This window comes from Podarcis filfolensis, assembly GCF_964270895.1.
Source record: "Podarcis filfolensis genome assembly, chromosome: 17".
In the NCBI taxonomy this organism is placed as follows: domain Eukaryota; kingdom Metazoa; phylum Chordata; class Lepidosauria; order Squamata; family Lacertidae; genus Podarcis; species Podarcis filfolensis.
The window spans coordinates 32,894,277-32,899,870 of NC_139621.1; the positions used below are offsets into that span (position 1 = coordinate 32,894,277).

Sequence of the window (5,594 nt, forward strand, 5' to 3'; positions counted from 1 at the left end):
TGCAATGCTTTTTATTTTATGGTTGAAAAGATGCTGAAGGTAGCTCAAGCTTTGTTGCCTGAAAGACAAAATCCATCTCATTAAATTTAAGACACTGTTGAGGCTTGGTTGGGGATGAACACTTGCCTCCGTATTCCAAGTCGTTCATTTCCTTGGCCTTTGGTGTTTTGTAGCTTTCAATACACCTCAAGGAAATGAGAGCAATAAAGGAACGTCATAAACCTTCCAACAAGCTGCTAAGAATCAGGTGCTGGTGGGCTTCCTCCCCTCCCCTGAGATGACCTTTTGGTGGCCAGAGCACAGATGCCTCCCAGGAAGGACATCTTTTCCACCCTCCCCCTTCCAAGCCCAGCATGCTCCAACCACCATCAAAACACCATTGCATATGGAAATTTGCTTCTGCTGGGCAGTGGGGATGAATGGGCACCTGTACAAAGAAGGAGATCATATGCTCATTCATGCATCAGCTGATGCTTTGATTTCCCTAAAAAGGTAAAGGTAAAGGACCCCTGACAGTTGAGTCCAGTCGCGAACGACTCTGGGGTTGTAGCACTCATCTCGCTTTACTGGCCGAGGGAGCCGGCATTTGTCCACAGACAATTTTTCTGGGTCATGTGGCCAGCATAACTAAGCCGCTTCTGGCGAAACCAGAGCAGCGCACGGAAACGCCGTTTACCTTCCCGCCGGAGCGGTACCTATTTATCTACTTGCACTTTGACGTGCTTTCGAACTGCTAGGTTGGCAGGAGCAGGGACCGAGCAACGGGAGTTCACCCCATCGCGGGGATTTGAACCACCAACCTTTCAATTGGCAAGCCCAAGGCTCAGTGGTTTAGACTGGTATAGGGTAGGAGTCACCTAATGAGTCCTTTCAGCAGAAACCCTGCATATGGAGATTTGCTTGTGAAATGGAGTGTCTTCCCTTCTCTTCCCCGCTGCCCCCTGCCTGTGTGTTCCCCCAATATGGCTCTGGGAGGGTCAGGAGAACCCCTCTAAAAGCATGCTGGGATGGAGTCTCAGAGAGGAGGGACTGTTCCATCTGGCAAGTTGAGCCACTTGCGCTGACAGAGCATTCAATAATAAGACAACACTGAATTGCTCCCATAGGGTGTACACAATCTCAAGAAGCACTTTTCAGACAAAAATGTGCAATAGCTCTAGAACGTGTGGATGACAGGCAACTGCCCATTTGCATGGGGGTTGCGTTCTGGGTCTTCACGCCTGTTGATGGACCCTGTTCCCCCCACCCCAACCCCCCACCCTGCCCCTGTCTTGTTCCACCCCCTTTTTGGGCCACTTCAAGGTCCACAGAGATGAGTGTGTGACGGTCACACCTCAATCAGATGCACGTAAAATAGTCACTGCCTGTACATTTAAAACCACACACCAGCACTCAGGCACCATTGATTCTAGACTAAAATGTGTGTATGCAGTATCAAGTGTCTGGAGTGAGAAGCAACTGCTGTCCTTCTCAGCTGTGCCCCAGATTGCAGCCTGTTTATTTTGTTCCATAGAATTCAATGGGGGCCGCTGAGTCCCAGGCATGGGCGTAGCCAGGATTTTTGTGGGGGGGGCAGACTTTTGTTAGGGAGGGCAGAACCTCAGTTAGTTAAGTATTTTTATTGATTTAGGGAGGCACCTGCCCCCTGCCCCCTTGGCTAGGCCCATGGTCCCAAGCCAGCCCTTCTTCCCATAGCTTTTCCCTCAGCCCTTTTTCACCACGGTGGTCACTCGAGTGCGATGGGTTAATAAATGCCAAGAAGTGATGAGCATGCCCTCCCCAATCCAACATCTTCAGCAGCAATCCTAAAAACACAAAGGTGTAAGGCCCATAGAATATACCAGGACTAATTTCTGAGTAAACACACACCTGTTTGCAGATTTATTCAAGTGTGGGTCAAGATGAAATGGCGAGGGAGTCACCTTAATAATAAGATGATGAAAGGAACAGTGTGAAACACACTTATTTATTTCCAGAATGTATGAATGTGGGAAGAAAATACTAATTCCTCACCAAAGCCCTGCAATAATTGCATGCTGAAAATGAAGACATTTACACCCACTGTATTAATGCTGCAAGGGACTTTTTTATGTGTCATTATGACAGGTGGTGGAAGGAGCGAGCCACATTCCAGTGAGTGAGCCTGTCCCTGGCCATGCAACTGGTGTTGGCCCTCTCACTGGTCAAAGCTGAAGGAGTTAAGGGGCAGAGGGATTAGGAGAGAGACCTGGCTGGGGAAGAGGAAACAGGTTTGAAAACACAACTGAAACTTTAGGTTAATTTTTTTAAGTAAACAAAGGGATTTTACTCTACTGAAACATTACTGTTTACAACTTCAGAAAGAGGTACACATAATTTTCACCTGTGAGCATATATATATATATATATATATATATATATATATATATATATAATGTATCTGTCTAAAAAGTGTTAGGAGAGGCAATAATTTTGAAATCAAACGGAAACAGAAAGAAACTAGAAGACCAAAGAAGAATTAATCCTAATCAAAGAGGGACAGTCAATTGCAGACAAAAGATGGACTTTGAGAAAGTCCCCAAAAGAAAGCTCGGCCAAGCAAAATCTAAACTGAAAACTCAGAAAAATACCAAGATGAAGAATTTAAGGATAATCACCAAAACAAAAAACACCACATGACAACTAGAGAAGCCAAGAGAAAATGAAGGAATATGAAGGGGATAAATCAAGTTTTGCTTACTTTTCAAACTAACTAGTCTTTGGATGTAAAAAGGAGCACATGAAAGCACATAGATGGGTATGAAGTTTGCTTGAAGCACAGTGAAAAATAGGTAGCGGAAATGAAAGTTTTTCTTTTAAAAGGCAACTAGAGAAGCCATCTGATGTTAGGAAAAGTGTGAGGTTTTCATTGCTGAAGCTAGAAAAGCCAAGATTGGGAAGACTTTAGCATAGGAAAGACTTAGAAGCAAGAAGTGTTGGTGGATCCAGGCTGATGAAGTGTAGCTGGTAACACAATAACTGAAAGCCCTCTGCAATGTTCTTAGTAATACTTTGATAATAAGTTTTTTACTGAAGACAGAAATAGAAGAGATGAGAAGGGAGGGATTTTGGGAGCATACTGACTTCTTGTCTCTTGCTAGAAAGTCTGGAAAGTCCTTGTGTGGACTACCTTCCTGAGGTTATAATAATAATATTATTATAACTTATTATTTATACCCCACCCATCTGGCTGGGTTTCCCCAGCCACTCTGGGCGGCTCCCAAATATTTAATATTTATTTATTTTAAAATACTATAAGTTCTTTGTTTTTCATCTAGCCCTGAGAGTGGCATCTAGCATCTGTAACTCTCCCTTAGAATGAGTGTGCCAAGATTTTGGTGGATAGCAAGTGCCGCAGGTAGCAGCAGCAGAAGCAGCAGCAAAACGCACTCGTCACGGATCAGAATATTTTACCTAATTGGAATCTATGGGGTGACGTGTCGATTCCAGTGTGGAAAAGCAAAGAAGGCATTTTGAGGATGAAGCTGCTGGGGGGGGGGGGAAATATAAGGTAGAAAAGGCATGTATCCTGCAATATCAAGTGTAATTTGGACTGTAATTTGGATCTGGAAATAGAGTCAAAGGCCGATTTCAGGTCCATAAAGGCCACAAATAGTTTTCCCTATAGAGGTCTAGTCTACTTCTCAGCTAGGAGGGACAGCGCTAGGCAATGGTCTGATGTTGAGTGATTCTTGTGAAAGGCGGCCTGAGCTTCAGATATTATGTCATTGGGCAACATGCCTCAAGATAATTTTATAATAATCCTGTAGGCAGGTCTTGTATTTCAGAAGTAGTTTTGGAATAACTGAATCAGAGAATGATAATAAAAGTCTAGAATGCTGAGAGTCCGATGAAAGCAGGTTTACCGTGGTAAGATTGTCGCGCTGGATGTTTAGCAACAGTTTGAAATTTCACTTTGCACTTGCAATTGAATTCCAGAAAGGGAGCAGACCATTAAAAGGGTAACCATCGAGAACTACTTGAGAGCTTTGCAGGATTAGTTTGCTGTTTTCATGTTTGTTATTCTTTCTGTAAGAGGTTTTACGGGTTCTGGCACAAGAACAGCTACACCCCTGAGTTTGAAGATCTTGTTGAGGAAGAGCGCTGTGGCCAGACTCTTGGGTGGCAATAGGACTGTTCCGGGTTGCCAACAACGCCAACTCAGCCAGGAGGGACACTACCTTTTCTAATTTGAGGTTAATTTACTCTACCATTCTTGCTGTTAACAAACAGTGGTCCGCAAGTACAGTATTTCAGCATAAGGTGGTACACCCTCAGCTGTTTTGTTTGTTTGTTTGTTTAATCTCATTTTCTGTAAGATTGGTGGAAGGTGACTGGGGACAAACTAGTGATTCTAGATGTCTCTGTTCTGCCCCTCTAGATTAATGGCTCATCCAGCTTTAAATAAAATGGCGCTCAAAATGGTATTCCATGACTGAAGGACATTTAGGTGAGTATCCCTTGGTTGGCCAGGGAGAAAATCTCTGTTGTGTTCCATCTACAACTCATTGTGCTAAGACTCTTTCAGGTTGCAGTGACTGAGTTGTCAGAAGAGGCCCTATTCTGTGTCACCACAATGAGGTTCACCTGCAGGTAGGAGAACACTCCTTCTTTTGTTCCAGCCCTTCTCTCCTTTTGTTCTGGCTCGTCTTTCCGTCAGGTTTCTCAGAGTATCCCTTGCATGTCTAGGGGGAAATGTCTATTGTGTTCCGTCTGCAACTCATTGGGCTAAGACTCTTTCAGGTTGGGGTGACGAAGTCGTCAGAAGAGGCCCTATTCCATGTCATCCCGATGAGGCTCACCTGCAGGTAGGAGAAGACTTCTTCTTTTCTTCTAGCTCTTCTTTCCTTCAAGCTTTTCAGAGTTCAGTGTACCTGAAGTGAGAGTCGCCTACACTTGGACTGTGCTGCTTTAGGTAAGTTCACATTCCACCACTCAGTTGTCTTTTTTTCAAGAAAATGTTTTTTCTATTGGTCTCTCCTTTTTCCCATTTTCTTTTCTGCTGGTCTCTTCACAGGTCTCTCCAAAGATCCTGCAACACTCAAATAAAGCCAGCTCTTCCAGCAGAGTCCCAGAAGTCATGGTGGTAAGCAAGCTGGGTTTTTTTTTTAAAAAATCTCATTTTCTGTAAGATTGGTGGAAGGTGACTGGGGACAAACTAGTGATTCTAGATGTCTCTGTTCTGCCCCTCTAGATTAATGGCTCATCCAGATTCAAATAAAATGGCAGTCAAAATGGTATTCCATGACAGAAGGACATTTAGGACGCAATGAGGCTCACCTGCAGGTAGGAGAAGACTTCTTCTTTTGTTCCAGCTTGTCTTTTCTTCAGGCTTCCCAGAGAGTCACCTGCATTAGGACAGTACTGCTTTAGGTAAGTTCACATTCTACCACTAAGTCGTCTGTTTTCAAAACAATGTCTTTTGTATTGGTCTCTCCTTTTTCTCATTTTCTTTTCTGCTCTCTCCACAGGGCTCTCCAAAGAGCTCTTCTTAATATCTTAAGGTTTTCTTTTTCCTGAGAGAACATTCACAGAATGTTCTCTCAGGTTTTGCTTTTCCCCTTGTTGCATTGCTC

The 5,594-nt window shown here is 43.8% G+C and overlaps 1 long non-coding RNA gene across 1 annotated transcript; it reads left to right on the top strand.

The window, feature by feature from the left end:
• Nucleotides 1–3,843: 3,843 nt before the first annotated feature.
• Nucleotides 3,844–5,282, top strand: LOC310753049. The gene is made up of 3 exons (XR_014543116.1): nt 3,844–4,611; nt 5,036–5,104; nt 5,213–5,282. It is a non-coding gene; the product is annotated as an uncharacterized lncRNA (long non-coding RNA).
• Nucleotides 5,283–5,594: the final 312 nt, after the last annotated feature.